Source organism: Balaenoptera musculus, chromosome 12 (genome assembly GCF_009873245.2).
Source record: "Balaenoptera musculus isolate JJ_BM4_2016_0621 chromosome 12, mBalMus1.pri.v3, whole genome shotgun sequence".
In the NCBI taxonomy this organism is placed as follows: domain Eukaryota; kingdom Metazoa; phylum Chordata; class Mammalia; order Artiodactyla; family Balaenopteridae; genus Balaenoptera; species Balaenoptera musculus.
In genome coordinates, this window is record NC_045796.1 from 57380744 (window position 1) to 57401429 (window position 20686).

A 20686-nucleotide genomic window follows, 5' to 3' on the forward strand; every position below is an offset into this window, starting at 1 on the left:
AGCTGGGACGAAGTGAGAGAATGGCATGGACATATATACACTACCAAGTGTAAAATAGATAGCTAGTGGGAAGCAGCTGCATAGCACAGGGAGATCAGCTCGGTGCTTTGTGACCACCTAGAGGGGTGGAATAGGGAGGGTGGGAGGGAGACGCAAGAGGGAGGAGATATGGGGATATATGTATATGTATAGCTGATTCCCTTTGTTATAAAGCAGAAACTAACACACCATTGTAAAGCAATTATACTCCAATAGAGATGTTCAAAAACAAAAAAAAAAATACAAACGTATTCACACCGAAAAAAATAAAATAAAATAAAATGTCATGAAATTTAGATTTTCTGGTTCAATATTTTAATACATAAAAAATGTACTTCCTAATGCTTCCTCCCCTGCCAATTTTTCATCTTTCTCTCTCACAAACACTAATGACTTACTGCTGCATGGAGAAAAGTGAGCACTTCAAAGGACTTGTGGTGTACACAGCATGGCAGGAGGTATATGAAATCCAGCTACTTGAAAGACATGGTCTATGTTTCATGTTAGTGGAAAACAAATAATTTTCACACACCTCAAGTTACCGCCAATGAGATTTTTATGATTATTATTGAAAGTATCGCACTCTCCATTACCTTTTTTTCGTTACAAACACTGTGTCAGGTTCTTAACTCCTTTCTGTGTTGATCCTTTAGTTATGATACAGAACGAAACTGCTTGTCATGATCCTCCTCAGGCATCATATTTACAAATAATTTCTTGCAGTAGTTGAGAGGACCACCATCAAATTGTTCACAGTCTTCATAGAAACTGAATATGGTTATATCTGGCTAAAAGAAGATGTTGGAACCTATCTTTCAGGAAACTTTCCCAGATTTTCCTTGCTCCATTAACAGGGCAGTGTTGTTGCCTGTTCAAAGTAAATATCTGCTAGGAACTGGAGGCACAAAGTGTCCAGTTCATCCTTAGATAGTCTGTAAAGTTTGAAGCTCCCTCCACCACTGTCACAATGGAAATGTGTCACTCTCCATCAGATTATAATAAATCTGCTCACCATCATGTTAAAAATCACTTCCCAGTTTGATAAGCAACACATTAGATCTTAAAATATTTAAAATTTTGTATTTCTTTCATTACTAGTAAGGTTGTTACTATTTTTAAAATATATTTCTTGGTCATTTATCGTTTCTTCTGCCCTGAACAGACTCATGCCTTCCTCCTTTCTTAAAACACTCGCTTTTAATTTAATTACCTTGTAGATTCAGACAGGATTCTCCACAGATTGCTCAAACATTTTCCTCTTTGTTTCTCCAAAAGTATAATTCGTAAAGGCAATTTTTTGGTTTTCTCAGTAGGATCTATGTTAATACACTTGAAATAATAAAATGTTTTCAACTGTTGGTATTATTAAATTTATAGCTGTTCATTATGGCAATTACCAATAGACAAAGGCTCATAATTTATTCTTTTAAAAATACATATTAACTGGAAGCTATTATTCAAATGATAAAATGAATAATCAACCTTAGTAGAAAGAACTGTTATATAATTTCAGTGATGTTAAAATTCAATATCAGTAAAATTTTTCCCATATATAACAGTAAATATTGTTTTTATTCAGTGTAAATTAGTTTCTTTCAAGTTTTAATATGTTTGCTAATATATGATAATTGCCATATTTTATATCTAGAAAATTCACTATCTTTATATCATTATTTCTTATTACAGTCATTCTGTTTCACCTCTTCCCCAATTCAGACATGCTCACAGTTTAAAAAAATGAAAAAGATCGAGACAAAATAGAAATGTTTTTAAACAAACTATTGACTTAATTTACTAAGATTGATTATATGTAGATAATTCTAATCTATGAGATGATAAATCAAAATAGTTGTATATTTCAATGAATATGCTTATGAAGTCCATTAAAAATAAATTGTGTACAGTGGATTTTAAATAAAACTATGCTCCATCTCAAAAATAATCTTTTGTTTTACGGAATACTTCTATCATAAGGAAGTAGACCTTAATAACATTTTAAGTTTTTCCTACTCATAATGTGCCAAAAGAGATTACAAATATTTTCATCATATATATTTCAGCCTATATATATAATATATAATATATAGTTCAGTATATATTTAGAAAATAACTGCACTTATAGATTTTCACCTTAAATTACTTAAACCATTTATATATATATAAATGTTGATCACGTTTTTCAGAAAAGAAGTGTGTTAATTTTCTATTGCTGCTGTAATGAATTACTGCAAATGTAGTGAATTAAAACAATAAAAGTGTTTTTCTTTTTATCAGTTCTGGAGGCCTAATATTCAAAAGGGGTATTACAGGGCAGAATACAAGAAGTTGGCATTGTTCTAGATGCTTCAGGGGAGAATCTGTTTCTTGTCCAGTTTCTTAAAGCTGTTGGCTTATGGTCACATCACTCCAATATCTGCTTCTTTGGTCATATCACCTTCTCCTTTCTGTGACCTGTCGCCTTCCTTTTATAAGGATCTTTCTGACTACATTGGACACACCCAAAAATCCAGGAAAATCTCCTCATATCAAAACCCTTAACCTAATCACATAGGTGTATCCCCTTTTACCACATAAGGTAATGTATTCTGATTTTAGAACATGGACAATTTGGGGAGACAACTATTTAGCCTACCACAAGAAGCATCTATTTATCTTTTAAAATGAGAAAATATGATACAAAATTGCCATCCAGAAATCAGTAAAGTTTTACCTACTCTTTGGAAAAGGAGTTTGTTTTTTGGGCAATAAACCTATACGAATTGTACATTGTACCAGGTAGAAATGTGTAATATAATTTTTTTTTACCCACAGGCATGTCTGCTAGAGTACTGTTAATAACCCAAGTTTGATAGATTTATAATTGATCTACTTTTGTTCTGTGCTTTTATTAAATATGAATCATTGTGTTCCGTACATCGAGATATGCAGAAAAATAAATATTTCATTAAAGCAAATGAAGGAAATACACCCTCAGCTCATAGTATACATTGATTTTCAGCTTGAAGACTATCTTTACTACCAGAAGGAATGTAAAGTGTACTTTAAAAAGGGAGCTTATATATAGTATATAGAATCCATAAAATGTGAGGAAAATACCTTAATCTAGAATCCAGGGATTTTCTACCTTCATGGATTTCCTCTGCCTATGCTTATCGTTCCACTTGGCTTTCAAAGAAAATTATCAGCAAGGTTTTTAAGAAGCAGGCAATATCTTCAACTAAGTTAATAAATGTTTATATGATAATACTCGCAGGCCATTTCGATGTTTTCCTGTCCCACTACTTAAATATTCCACTTTACATTATTCTGCTCTGCCTTAGCTTCTGTTCTGAACCCAGACAATAAATACAATGAATCATGTTTCAGAGAACGCAGTCCCCATTGTAACTCAATGACATGTATATTCTCAGTAGGAATCAATTGTTAATGTTTGCTCTGTATCAATATTACTATTTGCTCCATAAGTGTAGAAGTTAGTATACTAAAGGGGAGAGAGAGAGAGAATGAATACGGGAGAGAGAGATTTTAAGGAGTTGGCTTGCAAGACTGTGAGGGCTGGCAAGTCTAAATCTGCAGGGCTGACCAGCAGGCTGGAAACTCAGGCAGGGTTTGTATTTTAGTCTTCAGGCAGAATTCCCTCTTCTTTGGGAAACGTCAGTCTTTTCTCTTCGCAAACTGATGTGATGAGGCCCATACACATCATAGAGGGTGATATGCTTTACTTAAGGTCTACTTTTTTTTATTTTTTTTCAAAGGCAGGTGCTCTTATTTTATGCTCAAGAGGTAAGGTTTTTTTGTTTGTTTTTTTAAAGACAGTGAAATAGAAAGTCTTTTTTTTTTTTTTTACTTTATGGCTGTGTTGGGTCTTCGTTTCTGTGCGAGGGCTTTCTCTAGTTGTGGCAAGTGGGGGCCACTCTTCATCGCGGTGCGCGGGCCTCTCACTATCGCGGCCTCTCTTGTTGCGGAGCACAGGCTCCAGATGCACAGGCTCAGTAGTTGTGGCTCATGGGCCTAGTTGCTCCGCGGCATGTGGGATCTTCCCAGACCAGGGCTCGAACCCGTGTGCCCTGCATTGGCAGGCAGATTCTCAACCACTGCGCCACCAGGGAAGCCCAAGGTCTACTTATTATTTAATGTTAATCACATCTAAAAACAAACAAACTTCACAGTAGCTAATGTTTGGCCAAACACTGGGCACCAGAGTCTAGCCAAGTTGACACATAAAAGTAACCATCACAGTCAGGAGCTAAAATCTCTGTGGAATGAATATGATAATCCCATGGATGTAGAAGACTGAAAAAAGAGAGTTAGCAGGTGGCAGGTCTGGACAAGGAGATTAGAATCTCAGTGCTGAACAACAAACCTTACATTCTTATTTCTAAGTGAAAGTAGCCAATCTGAAAAGACTACCTACTGTATGATTCCAGCCACATGACATTCTGGGAAAGGCAAAATTGTGGAGACAGTAAAAAGATCAGTGGTTGCTGGGGGGTGGAGATGGGAAGAGATGACTAGGCAGAGCACAGAGGACTTTTAGGGCAGTGAAAACACTGCAAGATATTGTAATGATTATGATGGATATGTCATTATACTTTTACGCACACCCATAGAGTATACACACTAAGAGTGAACCCTAAGGTAAACTATGGGCTTTGGGTGATTATGATGTGTCAATGTAGGTTCATCCTTGGTAAAAATGTACTTTTTGGTGAGTGATATTAATAATGGAAGAGTCTATGCATGTGAGGGGACAGGGGCTATATGAGAAATCTTTGTACTTGCCTCTCAATTGTGTTGTAAATCTAAAACTGCTCAAAAAATAGTCTTAAAAACAAACAAACCAAAAGGTACGTTTTTGGGGAGAGGAGCAAGAAAGTATGGTTTAGATCTAGAAGCAGGAACAAGAAGTAAGTAGGTCAGCTAGTAGACTAGTACTGCATAGTTTACACTGTGCTTTTAAATGTTTTATTCCTTTTAATTTTATTATTGGAATACTCTTAAAATTAAGGTAGCTTACTTGTCACACATTCACATAACACGTTTACTGAGTGGCTGACGTGTGCCAGATCACATGGGAGATACAGTGGAGGACAGAGTCTCTGCCTTCTTGAAGATTTTTGAGGAACAAACTGAGACACTGAGAGGGAAGATGGCAATTAAAAGGCTTTTCTGTAATTAAAAAGAATCTACCTCTTCTCATAAGGTGCTTTTATGTGTTATCATTCCACATTGTCCTGTGTATTTTTGAGTCTATTTATCTCTGGATGAAGAACTGAGATGTACAGATTGTCACATTACAGACAGGCATTCTCAATTTACCAGTCACATTCTGATTTTATTCTCAAGGCCATGCTATGAAACGATTTGAAAACTGACAGAGAAAATTGCCTTAGAGACTCTAATAAAAGCTAAAGAATTAGAATTTGTTGTGATTATGGTGTGTTGAGAATGGTTTAATAGCTAATACAAAATGATACAGTCATGGTTCAAGGAATTTTAACATTTAGTTTTATGTCTGTAAATTTAGGATTATGGCACCAGAGTTTATACACAATTTTACAGAAATGTCAACATGTTATTTTAAAATATACATGTGGTTTGGGGGCAAAAAAGGTAACCCAAGAGATCCCTGAGTCCACTTTATCATTTTAAGGATTTAAGAGAAGTATAATTGAAATGTTTCTAGTTTGTATTAAAGGGCAGAAAAAGAATTTCTCTGGGATTACAGTGAAACTGTACAGTGAAACTTTCTCAGAATCTAGATATTATTCTTTATTCTCAATTTTTGCTTTGTTTAGGAAAGTGTTAGAAATAAACTAAGACAGTAAAAAATTAATGCCAGCATAACTAGCTGAATATTTAAAATTCAATATATTTAGTTGTATCTTTTAGACACAGTGATAAAACTAATTTTGGAAAGAATACTTGATTTTTTTGTTATTGCTTTTCTGCCACTTAAAGGACTAATGTTAGGGCTAAACATTAAAACATAATTCATTCTGTTATTCAGACTATGCAATTTCTATTATTTTGTCTTCTAGTTTACCAATTCTTTCCTCTGTACTCTCCATTCCACTGTTGAGCCCATTCACTGAGCTTTCATTCAGTTGGTAGTTCGGGAGTTTTTGTTTGTTTGTTTGTTTTTAGTTGTAAAATTTGGTTCTCCTCTATATGTTGTTTCTTTGCTGAGATTTCCTGTTTCTTTGCTCGGGCTTTCTATTTTTCATTTGTGTCAAGCATGTTATTAATTGCTGTTAAAACATTGTTATCATGGCTGCTTTATTTATTTATCTTTTCAGATAATTCTAACATTGCTCATCTCAGTGTTGGCATCTCCTGACTGTCTTTTTTTCATCCAGTCTCCCTGATTCTTTTTTTAAAAAATTAATTAATTAATTAATTAATTTTCTTTATCTTTTTGGCTGCGGCAGGTGTTAGTTGTGACATGTGGGATCTTCATTGAAGCATGCAGGTCTTTCATTGCAGTGCAGGCTTCTCTCTTGTTGTGGTGTGCAGGTTTGCTCTCTCTAGTTGTGGCACGCAGGCTCCAGAGCTTGGGGGCTCTGTAGTTTTTTGTGGCACTCAGGCTCTCTCGTTGAGGCCCTGGGCTCAGTAGTTGTGGCGTGCGGACTTAGTTGCCCCGTGGCATATGGGATCTTAATTCCCCGACCAGGGATCGAACCCTCGTCCTCTGCATTGGAAGGCAGATTCTTTACCACTGGACCACCAGGGAAGTCCCATCCCTGATTCTTGATATGAGATGATTTTCATTTAAAACTTGGACAATTTCATATTATAAGAGTCTGTCTTATTTAAACCTTTGTTTTAACTGGCTTTCTCTGACACCATGCCAGGAGGAGAAGGAGACCTTCTCAAAAGTCTTCAAGGAGACAGAGACCATTTGTTCTCCACTGTATTTCCCATGTGAGAACATATTTGCACATGGGAGCCACTCAGTAAATGTGTTATGTGAATGAGTGAAGGGTGAGCTACCCAACTATGAGGAGTGTTCATACTTGACTGAAATGTTAAGTAGAGGTATAAGCGCAGGTTCTCCAATTAACATCTTCTGACACCCTGCAGTGGGGGGTGGGGGGTGACCCTCCTCGTAACTGCTAGAATGGGACGAGGGTTCCAGCTCTTCACATGGTCTCCATGGACACTGTGGTGTGGTGAAGGGGTCCTCATTACGAGTGGGCAATGATAAAAGCCCTGACTCTTCGCTACTCCTCTGACACCACCCCAGTGGAGAAGGGGAGGTGACATCTTGTAACTGCCAGGTGGAAGTAGAAACCCAGGCTTCCCATAGAGTCTCCACTGACATGAGGAGATGGTGGCTTCATTATCAGCTGGCAGGGATGAAAGTTCCAGCTCCCTCTTTGGCCTCTCTGACACTCCCTGACATTTGTGTTGGGAGACCTCATGGCAGCCTTGCAAAAATGGAAATCTAACTCTCCACTCAGCCTTTGATGGCACAGTGTAGCCACAGTTTTTCCTGTTGTGTCTTCCTGGAGTACACAGATAATTGTCTCAAAGTTTTGTTTTGTTAAGCTGAACCTTTCCTGGTCCTTTGGCTAGAGAGAGCAGGCTTCTGTTTAGACTTACTTTGGTCAGTGCCTATCAAAGATGCTAGGTTGCTAGATCTTCAGCTCCAGGGATCCCAAGGTCCCAAGCCAGTCTGCCTTCTCCTCTTATGTTTATTTTTTATATAATGTCCAGGGATTTTAGTTTATTAGTGGTAGGAATATGGAAAAATCTGTCTCTCTCTCTTGGTTTATTTTTTATATTTTTGATATAATGGTATTAGTGTGATAAATACAGTTTAATCTGTTTCTGCTTTGGTCTATGTTGTCAATCCTAATGATTTTGCCTTTGCTTGTATACAGAATGACAGCAGATTTTTAGTTCTGTGAAATTATTAAATCCTGACAAAAAAATAAACGCTTGCTTGACCCACCCCAAAGCAATCATTTGGGGGTAATATATTTTGTCATTGAACAATGATGCAGTGGCTTGTGATTATTATGAATATATTTTCAGGCAATTCTATGAGAAATAAGCTGAAAACATTAAACTTTTGACGATCTGTTATTGGGAAAAAAAAAGTTAATTGTTCATATCATAAAGTCTTTGCTTTTAACAGAGTTGTAAAAAGCTATAATAAAAGTAAAGAAAAAAATTTTAAAAGCTTAATTATATGATATAAAGCAAAAACGATTTTCATATTTCAAATAAAATAATAATTAATTTCTTCATCAAAACCCTCAATGAAAGACCCTGAAATGTTTTCAGGGAGAATCTCATTAGCAGTATATTAGTTTGGGGAAAACATATTCAAAGCCAGTCAGCCTAGATAACAGATTCTCAAGCCTAATGTAAACTGTGATGTCAATTACAAAAACAAAAACAAAGCTGTGGTCTTCACTCCCACATGGAAAAGTGTAGTTCTATAGAGTCACTTGAAATGTTTGCCTGAATAGATAGTCCCACGGTTTATTAAGCCAAGCTGCATCTGGGTTAGACTCTCACTTATGTAACTTTCATATTAGAAATAACTTTTCGATAAAGATTTTCTGAAGGTCAGATTACAGAATAGTCTTGATATATGTTCAGGATAAAATAGGGTCTCTTAGTAACCTGAAAGTGTCGAGGCAAAAATAGTCAAAAAAAGAAGTTATAGCTGTTTTCAAAATGTAGGAATGCGTACTCGAACTTTTAATCAGGAGAAAGTGGTTTGAGTTCTAGTTCCGTCATGGAATCAAGTCACTTAGCCATTCTAAGATCCTCCTTCCATTTGGAAAATAATTTTTACTGTGTATATAGTATGAATTGCATCAACTGTGTCCTGTAGGTCTCAGAGACCCAGTGGAGGACCAAATAAGTTCATTTATTTTATTCATTGAACAAATAAATATTATTTGCTTCTTACATGACAGACACTGGGGAATCAGAAGCCAGGTAAGCAAAATCTGGATGATCTTAGTGTCAGAGGCAGTAATGTCAAGAGATCAGGAAGGTGACACCTCAATCTAGGGGTAAAAAGAAGAGATGACCTTCTGTACAAGAGTACATTTGGGGGAAAGATGAAGGTCCACACTCTTTTTAAATGTGGTGCAAAATATGTGTATACATTTTTCTTGAAAGAGTGATCCTATAGCTTTTACCTGAATAGCAAAAGGTCTCTGACTCCCAGCATGTCAAGAACTATTGACATATATACACTAAAATGTATAAAATAGATAACTAATAAGAACCTGCTGTATAGCACAGGGAACTCCACTTCGCTGTACAGTAGAAACTAACACAACATTGTAAAACAACTATACCCCAATTAAAAAAAAAAACAAGAAACAAAAAACTATTGCCTTAAAGGAAGAATAGGATTTAACCAGAGTAAAGCGAGGGCCAGTGAGGTGTCCTAGACAGAGGGGTCAACACGAGCAAGGATACAAAGTTACAGAGAATTAGAAATAGATCCCAGAGCACAGTGTGCTTACCTTGAAGCTAAGACTTTTTCTTGTCATCAAAAGGGAGCTATTTAAGGTTTTTAAAGTAAAAGAAAAGCATATTCAGATTTAGGGTTAGAAAGATCGCTCTGACAGTTGCATAGAGGATGAATCCAACAACTAGACTAGAAGTTGGTAAGGAGAAACTTAATACTATATTCCAAGACAGACAGGATGATGGCTGGTATTAAAGGAAGAGATGGACTTCATAAAAATTTAGAATAAAAATGACCAAACAATAATATGATTGAATACCAGAAACTCACTGAAATTTATAAAAATCTATATGAGTGAAACTTCCATTTCCAGCAGTATGAAAGAATACAGATTCTGTTTTCTAATTCGGGTAGAAAACAGAGCCTGAGGCAAAGCCTATATGCTAAGGTTTCACTGGGAGGTGGACTCCTAGGCAAGAAAGACAATAATGAGAGGAAATTTGTGGGAGGAAAAGCAAATGCAAAGTGATGAGCTACTGGGTGGGCCCTGGGTCTCTTGGAAACATTGCTGACCGCTCAGTCATGTGGGATGCGTGGAAACACTGCACCTTGAACACCTGGGGGCAGGGAGAAGGGAAAGGCGTTTACTCTGTCTTTCTCATCATCTGCTTCTTGTTGCCCAAAGCTTTCGCCATGGAGCCTTTACTCTCCCGTGCTTCCAAGAGGTGTTACCTGGACCCTACAGTCAGCTGCTGGAGACTTCAGATGCAGAATGTGGCACTTCATGTAAGTCCAGAAGTGGTGGGAAAAGTCAGAGTTTCCTTAGCCCTGTAGGGGCAGCTTGGGTACTGGAGCTTCTTGGGATCCCCCCCAGCAGGTATGATGGACCTCAGACAGCTCCTAGGCTTAGGAGATGAGGCAAATTTCCTCTCATAGGTCACAGGTGGCTGGACAAGACCTGGGTCTCTCCTCTCTTCTCCTCCCATCTCCACCTCCTCCTCCCTATCTATACTTTCTCTCTTCTTTCTCCCCCACACTCTCCTCCCTTCTTTCTTCTTTTCTTCCTTTCTTCTTTCATATCCTTAATGGAAAATCAAGTATGTAGAATTAAGCATCGCTGTTATACTGAATGTTTGTCCACTAGCTAAAAAATACAGACATAATGCCTGCTTTTCCAACAATTTACCATATTTATTTGGATCATTTTTCTTTCCCTTTGATCTGTTTCTTTGTCTTAATTCTTAGATTTCAATGAATTGAATATATTTCACATAATTTTTCTCTGGTTTGATTTAGTATTTTCACTCTCAAAGTTTAATTACTTGGAGAAGGTGATTTTCTTTATTTTAATATAATACAGTGAAGAAAGATGTGTCTAGTTATATAGAATAAGAGTTTTAGAAAGAGAGTGTATATATGTATTTGTGTGTATGTGCCTGTGTGCATGTTTGTAGGGGGGTATATTTGTTTTTCATTCCCAAAGTGTAGGAAAGTAAAAGAGTAATGGTGCAGGCAGAAGTGAATTAGAGGATATTTAGACACTGATTAGTTTGAACTTCATGAAGAAGAAAGGGAAAAAAATCTGTTATGACAGCAGACATTTTGAATTGACTCAAGTCAGAAAGACATAGGGCAAACAAACTAGACAGCATCATTGATCTTGGAAAATCAAGTAGAAATAGATCGGCACTCTCCCTATTATCAATAGAATTTATAACTTCATGGAAGACATCCAGATAAGTTCAAAAAGAGTTCATATTTTGTGTATTTATTTATGATATGATGCCAATTGTCTCAGAGACATACAGAATCTAAGTACTTAATATTATGGTTGCTTATTTCATTTTATTTGTCTATTTATTGTTTTCTGCCTTCTAAAATTGCTTAACTAAATTTTGTTTTTATGTGTCACCATCAACTCTTGAGCCCCCTGTGTCTTTTACAGTAAGAAAATAAATATGTAACACTGCTCTCAGGCTAGGATGTTGGGCAGGGATTCAATTGGTACCACTGTGAATGTCCTCCATGAGCTGGAAATCAGTAAGGTGACTTCTCAGTTTACCAAGCGGTCCATAAACCATAAATAGGTTCATGTCTATTGTTCTGTCATAATTATTAATAGCACATCCACTTACTCTCAAAAGTGTCCTGGTTTAGATGATAAATAAAAGAACTCAAAAACGAGGGCAAGAAGATTACCGTCAGGGAGTTAAAGTACAGAATTAATAGAATGGATCAATTCAGAGACAGGCAGGTACATCTTATAGCCAGAATAAAAGTCATTAGAAAGTAATAGCATATCTAAAGAAACACTATTTCAATCAGAGAAGAGTCAGTGAGTAATAGAAGCCTAGAAAAATAATTGTCACAGATTCTGCTTGTGCAAGCATGACCCAAGTGTGGTGATGTCTTGGATCAGGACATTTCCATAGCATTTTAAGCACCAAAAGCTCCTCACTTTATTATGAAGATGAATGTATACAACAATCACAACATGAATATTAAACTTTTGGAGTCTACAGCTTTCTTCCTGTGCTCTAATATTGCATTTATGAGGCAGCCTTCTGGATTATCTTTTGACTTTTCTTGTAGAGCTGTACACACTCATTCTCTTATTCAACTTTTATTTAGCATCTACCATGTGTCAAGAAATGTGATGACAGTGGGGATACTAAGATGGATCATGCTCTCAGACATCTCACAGCCATGTTGAGAGAGAGCATGAGAGAGGGAGAGAGGGAGAGGAAGGTAAAAGAATTATTGTTTGGTGTGATAAATGTGATGGTAGTCACACACAGGATGCTATGGGAGCATCAAACCATGGGAGCTGGGAATAGAGAGTGAAGAAAGTCAAGGCAGGTTTCCTGAAGAAGGTGACATTTAGGTGGAGTTAAGAATAAAATTAATGAAAACAAGTTGATCAGAGGGAATGAGAGTTCATATATTACAGGCAGTGGAGGACAAAAAAAGTATTAAGGAGTCTGAAATTTGCATTTGAGGATGCAGTAGCAAGTGTTTTTGTGTTTTGCTTTTTTAACATTTTAGATTCATTCCCTATCTGATCTATGAAGTCCAGTGAAGGTAACAACTATATTTCTCATGATACACAAACAAATTGCCTTTTTAGTTTTTACAGCATTCCCATGGGGCTTGGCTACAGGGAATACACTCCCATTTAGAGTTTTATTAATGTGGAGAATTTTATTCTCAAAATTTGAAAAAAGTTAAATATGGATATAATGGTGAAATTTTCAAAATATGTCCACTTTCCTTACATATAGATCAAGTTCCCTGGCATCCATTCCAATGTCATGGACCTAGAAAATGAGAGGCACAAATAACATGCAAGAAAGGGCTATTAAATGTAGGCAAAGTCACTGACTGACAGAAAAGGTAAATAAAAGAAAAATCCTGGGTCTGTGTGACAGAGAATAAAAAGCAAAGCAAGAAGAAAAGTGAGTGGCTAGATACCTGTACCTGCACTGTCTCATCTGGGGTAAACTTCCAGATATGGAGTTGGTGTTAGAAACAGAGAAACAAGGGGTATTTAATATCTGTTCCCCACATTAAATATTTGGGGAGAGATGAGTACAGAGTTGCTCAGAATCAATATGCAACAGTCACATTCTGGCAAAATGATAATATACCATGGTTTGAGAGAGAGAGATAGAGCCTAAAAGTTACCAATCCTACATCTCCTGTGGTTCCCATAAGGTAAAGAAGAGACTCAGCATTTCGCAGAAGCTTCATGATATTGTAAGAAAATAGCTCGTAGAATAAGATTTACCTCTGGTAGAGACAAGGTGTTTCTCAAATCAGACTCAGGATCAACATCAATCAGAAATGTCTACATTACCTACAACAGATAAGGTGGTACCAAGTGATCAAGAAAGGACTAGTGGGCCTTACCAAACCAAGAGAACAACCACAAATTTGCCAGCTCCAGGCTCTACAGTGAATACCATCTTAAGATACAAAGATCTGAGAGAATACAGAGGGCAGAAGGCAGGTATAAATCCCTGCCCCGGCAGCATCATACCTTCTTTTCATTGACATCTTGGGGAAGAGGAGGTGACGGAGAAGAGATATGAAAGACTGAACATTTACCCAATAGACATCAAAGGACCCTCTATAAGACTATCTAGGGAATTCCCTTGTGGTCTAGTGGTTAGGACTCTGCGCTTTCACTGCCAAGGGCCTGGTTTCGATCCCTGGTCAGGGAACTAAGATCCCACAAGCCACGCAGCACGCCACTCCCCCCACAAAAAAGACCATCTAAATCACAAAGGTCCAGGAATAAATTAACAAGTACAAGTCTGTCCCCCCACCATCTTTCATTATGCAGACAAGTGGATTACATGAGTTAGTGTTCTTATGTCCCTTCATGGAATGCTTCATGGAATGGATCCAGAAGTTCCTCCATGTGTCATGATGACACTGGCTGGAGTGTGGATTGTGGACAGTGGCAGAGCACAGAGCCAGAAAGACTGTTATGGAATTGTTCAGTTAGCCATTGCTGCATTCAAAAAATATAATAGCAAACAACAATATGTTGTTATTTTTCACAGTACTGTAGCTTATCACTCTGGACAGTTCTGCTGGATTGACCCGGAATTACTCATGCACCTGCACTCCTCTGACAGCTCTATTGGGGTGGAAGGGTCCAAGATGTTCTCACTCACCTGCCTGAAAATGGGTAAATGCTGTTGACTGGGTATCTTAATTCTCTTCCACAACACTTCTCATTTTGCAGTAGGCTAACCTGAACTTCCTCACAGCATGGTGATGTCAGGATTTCAAGAAAGCAAGAGTAAAATCTGCAACAACACCTTTACCACAGTCTATTGATCAAGGTTGTTCGCAAGACCAGCCTAGATTTAAAAAGGTGGAGAAATAGTCTCTGTCTCTTGACTGGAGGCACAAAATTGCCACATGGATGGAAAAGGCCTGTGGGCACAGGAAAATGGAATTTTTTTTGGAGGTCTTTATTAACTTTCTCCCAGTGAGGAACAAGATGAGTGCACTACAGAAACTGTGGAGACTATTGAAAACCTGACTGGGTCTCTGAAGGATCTTCTGCACCAACACATCAAACTAGGGACCGATGAAGCCAAAAATATCGACAAGAGCTTCACTCACAATGTCAGTAACAGTTGCACCCTTAGGACCACTGAATGCAGCTTCCCAATGTGTGAACAGCAGCCTCCTGAACCTCTTGTTTCAGCATCACCACGTTTGGTAAGTCTGCCTTTCTGACCCCTGAGGGCATCAATACCCTCATTCAGGCATCAATACCCTCATTCAGGCAATGCTTCCCCTCACCCTTTGTCCTTTTTCCCTCACCACTTTCCCTTTCCCCTTTGTCCCTTTCCCTCTCCTGATATCGCTCTACTTCTCCTCTCTCTGTCCTCTCCTACTTCTCTCCTATCCTTCCGAGAGGGTGGAAGTCAGGCAGCTACAACATCATTCCTCTCAGCTTGGGATACCATGCTCTCTCTGGCCGGCACCTGCTCACCTTGATGAGTGGCAAACAGGCCTGGGAGAAGCTGGCCTCGTACTCTGCAGATCTTGGTCCAGCGGGCTCTCCCTGATGGGAGATTTCTGGGAGTGATAGAGGTTCATCCCTCATATCCTATAGTGGCTGGAAGTCTGATCCTTAAAATATTCTCATCTTTATTTTCCTGCCACCAAGAGAAGTCTCCTGGGGAGTGGGCTGAAGAGGCAGATTTCTATAATAACCTGTGGGTTAGGGTCCCACAGAAGACATACAGATGGCTGATTTCTGGGCTTGATCGCCATGATGGGCATGGACATGGTGCTTCTCCTTCACTGGCTCTTTCTGGAAACGTGCAGACTGATGCCCGAAAAGACACTCACAGGGGGCGGGTTGAAACAGCAATCTCTTTCTTTGTCTCTTACTCTTTTTCTGTCCCTCCTCCCTTTACCTCTCCCTTGGTCCTCACCCCTACACTCCCTGCCCTTTCATCCTGGAGACTCTGTCACTAACTCTGGGGAGGGAATTCTGTGATCCCTTTTGTTATTACCCTAGGCCTCAACTCCATCCACCCCCAGAACCTCTAGCTGTTAGCTTCCAGATTCATTTGTAAACATGGGAAACACCCAGGGAATCCCCAAAGACTCTCCTCTGGGTTGCATTCTTAACAACTGGAGACACTTTACATTAGACGACTTAAAAAGGAATAAGCTGATTTTCTTTTGCATCCCAGCCTGGCCCCAGTATGCCTCGGATGACCAGGAGAAGTGGCCACAGAATGGATCCCTTAACTTTAACATCATTTTACAACTGGACCTATTTTGTAAGCAGTCCCCAAAATGAGGACAGGTCCTGTATATGCAGGATTTTATAAAACTTTATCAAGACTTTGGTGTGAGGGATTCCTGTCATGTGTGTGTAACCTCTATTCCTGTGTTGTCCCTGAAAGATTTGGAGCCAGACCTTCTCACAGACCCCTATTCAACCTCTGACTCGCCATCCGTACACTGAACCCATTCTCCGGCCCTCGTTTCTTCCCCTTCACCATTTTCTTCAGCCCCCAGACCCCCACCTTTCCCTGTCAAATCAGAAACCACCAAATCGAAGCCCCCAGTGCTTTCCCCAGTGAGGGTTCCGATCAGGTTCAAGTTAGCCCTCACTTTTGCCCCACAAGGCCTTTACCCCCTCCGGGAAGCAGCTGAAGGGAAAGGAGGGGTTACTAGAGAGCACGATGGGGGACCTAGGAATCTGTAAGAAGGGGTTTGGCAGGTTCTCAGAGAACCCTGATAAGCATAGGGATGAATTCATCAGGCTGGGGTTAACATTCTCCCTGACCTGGCAGGACATCATAGTTATTCTGGCCCACTGTTGCACCCTGGATGAAACAGAGCTTATACCGAGAAAGGCCAGGGGACACACAGATTGCCTATTGGCCGCAAATCCACACCACCAAATTTATCAAGCTGGTGGTGGTGCAATCCCACACTGGGACTCTGACGATCACGTAGGCCAGGCTATGATGACACATCACTTGTCAATCAGAAGGAATGAAAAGGTGAAACCTGTAAATTATGCTAAGGTCCAAGAAGTTACACAGGAGGAAGATGAAAACCCTACAGTCTTCCTGAGCCTGGTGACAGTGGCATTCAGGAAGGACACAAGTACAGACCCTGAGTCTTCAGAAGGGAGGTCGCTATGGCCATGCATTTTATCACCCAGTTCACTCCTGATATCAGGAGGAAATTACAAAAGCTTGAGGTGGGGCCCCAAACACCATTGTCAACCTTGGTAGAGGAGGCCTTCAAAGTCTACCAATAACAAAACCTTAACAGATGAGGCCAATAAGGATAGAATAGGATAGGATATTCTTTGTTCTAATAAAGAAAAAAAATGCAGCTTTTGACTGCTCTGATTCAGTGGCCACCTTCAGGCAACCCTAGAGAGCTGAGAAGACCAAGCACACAGCCTAGAAGTGGCCTGGGCCAAAACCAGTGTGCTTTTTGCAGAAGGAGGGTCACTGGAAGAGGGGGGATGTCCAGAGCGCCCTCCTGTGGAATAACCAAAGGACAACCCCGACTGGCCCCAGTTCCTCTTGAATCTCTAGGATAAGAGATTTGGACTCACAGACCGATGGAGCCCCGGTGTCTGCCTGGCTTCAGACCCTACCCAACCCATCCTCATCACTCTGGCAGAGCCTCGGGTCACCCTCGACATAGCAGGTAGGAGAACTGAATTTCTTGTGGACACTGGAACCACCTGACTTGGCTGGCTGGGCCCCTCACCAACCATGACTACTGTGAAGGGAGTTGACAGACAGCCAAAGGTAAGGTGATTTAAACCTTCTCTTACCTGCAGGGTTGGCTCCATTATTATTATTATTATTGATATTATTATTTTTATTGAAGTATAGTTGATTCACAATGTTGTTTTAGTTTCTGGTGTACAGCAAAGTGACTCAGATATATATATATATATATATGTGTATATCTTCCTCATATTCTTTTCCTTTATGGTTTATTATAGAATATTGAATATAGTTCCCTGTGCTATACAGTAGGACCTTGTTTTTTATTTTTTATATAGTAGTGTATATCTGCTAATCGCAAACTCCTAATTTATCCCTCTCCCACCCCGTTTCCCCTTTGGTAACCATAAATTTGTTTTATATGTCTGGGAGTCTGTTTCTGTTTTGTAAACAAGTTCATTTGTATCATATAACATATGGTATTTGTCTTTGTCTGACTTACTTCGCCTAGTATGATAATCTTTGGGTCCATCTCTGTTGCTGCAAATGGCATTATTTCATTCTTTTTTATGACTGAGTAATATTCCATTGTGTATATATATCACATCTTCTTTATCCATTCATCTGTTGATGGATACTTAGGTAGCTTCTGTGTCTTGGCTATTGTAAATAGTGCTTCTGTGAACATTGAGGTGCATGTATCTTTGCGAATTAGAGTTTTCCCCAGATTTATGCCCAGGAGTAAGGTCGCTGGATCATATGATAACTCTATTTTTAGTTTTTTTAAGGAACTTCCATACTGTTTTCCATAGTGGCTGCACCAATTTACATTCCCTCCAACAGTGTAGGAGGGTTCCCTTTTCTCCACAGGAATTAGGTCCATTATTATTACTCACTCCTTGTCATATATGCCAGAATACCCTGTCCCTCTCCTCAGAAGAGATTTGCTAAATACATTAGGACCTAGTATATTCTTAGGACAGGGTAAAGTCCAAGAAGGTAGAGCTTTGAAACAGAGAATGTATCTATTAGTAGCCCCAGATGACCCGACTGCTGGTCATCAAAATATTCCCCAGGACATCACCCAAGAAAACAGAGAACAGGTGGATCCTATAGTTTGGGATACCTCAGTGCCAGGAAGGACAAAATGTGTACCCCCAATAGAAATAAGATTAAGGCCTGGGGAAAAATACTCGGGGAAGAGACAATATCTTTTAATACCTGAAGCCCCGAGGGGCATCCAAATTTGGGATCCACTGCTTACGAAATTTCTAAAACACAGACTCATTAGGCCCTGCCAATCCCCTTGTAATAGCCCAATTCTCCCCATTCAAAGCCTAACAGGAAATATTGGTTTATGCAAGACTTAGGAGCAGTAAATGAGGCAGGCATCCCTTTTCACCCACTGGTGTCAAACCCATACACCCTCCTTGCCCAAGTGCCAAGGAGGGACCCTGACACCCTGGAGGCTACACAATATATTTGGACAGTGTTTCCATAGGGTTTTGGGGACAGCCCCCCTCTTTTTGGAAATGCCTTAGCAAGGGAGCTGAGTCTTGAAAAGGGAACTCTGCTACAATATGTTGATGATTTATTGATAAGTAGTGAGACAAAGCAAGATTCAAATCAAACTACTGTTAAGATCCTAAATTTTCTGGAAGAAAGGGGATATAAAGTCTCCCCAACCAGGACTCAGATCTCACAGCAGTGGGTTCATGTTTAGGATTTGTTTTGACCCCAGGGGCAGGAACCCCTGCCATAGATAGAAAGACAGCAATTAGTACATTACCACCTCCAACCAAGAGGCAACTCAGGCTTTTCAGGATTTGGGTTCATATTAAGCAACCAGCTGGCCTCCCCTCAGGGATTGAGCAAGGGAAGCTGTTACTTGTTTTCACTCTCCTGTGATGCAGCGTGAGTCCCAATATAGTCTTGTCTGGTCTCTCATTAATATTTATTGATTAAATTGTCCAAGAACCTGGTGGATAACACAATCACTTGTGCATATATATTAAAACGTATACTCTTCCATTACTTTCATAGTTACTTTATTTTCTTCTCCTTACAACATAACTTACTGACTCTATATTAAATTTTTGTACCTACAGAAAACTACTTTTCATAATTGATGTTGATTTGAAAGTCACATTGTGTTTTTATGGTCATAAGACAATCCATAGCAGAGAGGAACAATTTAGAAATATCATGAATGGTTTCTACTTTCCCAAAGTTAATTGTTTAAGCAGAGGGTTTTGTCTCTATTACAGACAGTTCAGTAATTGAAAGCCATTTGTATTTCCCACTAGAGAGGTCAGGTTTATTTTCACAGTAACACCTCAGATTAAGAAATAGACCACAACTAAAGAGAGAATTAACCTAGAAAATAGAAATTTATTCAAGAGCACACTTTGTGATTTATTTTTTCTGTTAGGTGAGCCTTAGCCCTTTACAAAAATGGCTACAATGTCTGCCTGAACACACATTCTCCCAAGCCAGCACTCGGCTGCTCTGCATTTTACACACACGCACACAAAAACACGACCCACTGATTTCCCCAAGGCCTCTCTGATATAAAAGCAATTTTCTTCCTTTTCCCTCATGAAGTTTGTATTTTCAAACTGCTGTGAAACCATGCATTTAGTATAGCTCTTCATTTCTTTTTCAATTACTTAAAAGAAATCTCCATCTTTTAAGTGCATTTGGGAATGTATCATCATCGTTCTCATAGGAAAGACATCTTGTATTGACTCTACTTCTTATACTTATGGTTGTAATTGATAAGCCAATATATTTACATTGAAATTGATTCCCAAATACTGGCAGTTCTATATGATTCTACTTATATTTACTCTGAATATCATTTGTTTGTGCTCAGATTCCATCAGCAACCTTAATGTAGCATTTACAGATAACTTCTGGGGTGATAATATTTTGTCAATAAATTCTCTTTTTAATCACATTAAGTGCACTAACATTTAATAGAATTTTAATATTTACTAGACAATTTACATTTGTTGTGTAAAAAATACTCTAAGTATTTTTTACACTTTGTGAAGAGAGATATTTCAATCAATTAGATTGAGAGTTTATATACTACAATATTTTTTGAAAAGAATTACATGACCTTTACATTCTGGTCCTGGATGATGATTTCAAAGTGAGTATCACTAGTTTAAAAACAAAATATAATTTTGTTCATACAATTGGAAGTTGGACATTGACTGCAAATAGCATCTTACATGTAAAGAGTAATGCTAACGTACTAGTGTTGGTTTTTTTTTTAAATCAAGTAGCTTGAAATCTGTCACCTAAAGTATGCATTTTTTTCTCATATGAAAAAATCAGGATCTCTTTACTAAGACAACAAGCATAACTAGTATACTGTGCATTAACTATTCACTGTTGAGTACTTTATATATATTGTATGAATTAACTATTATGAAAAAATGTCATGTTTTATTTATCA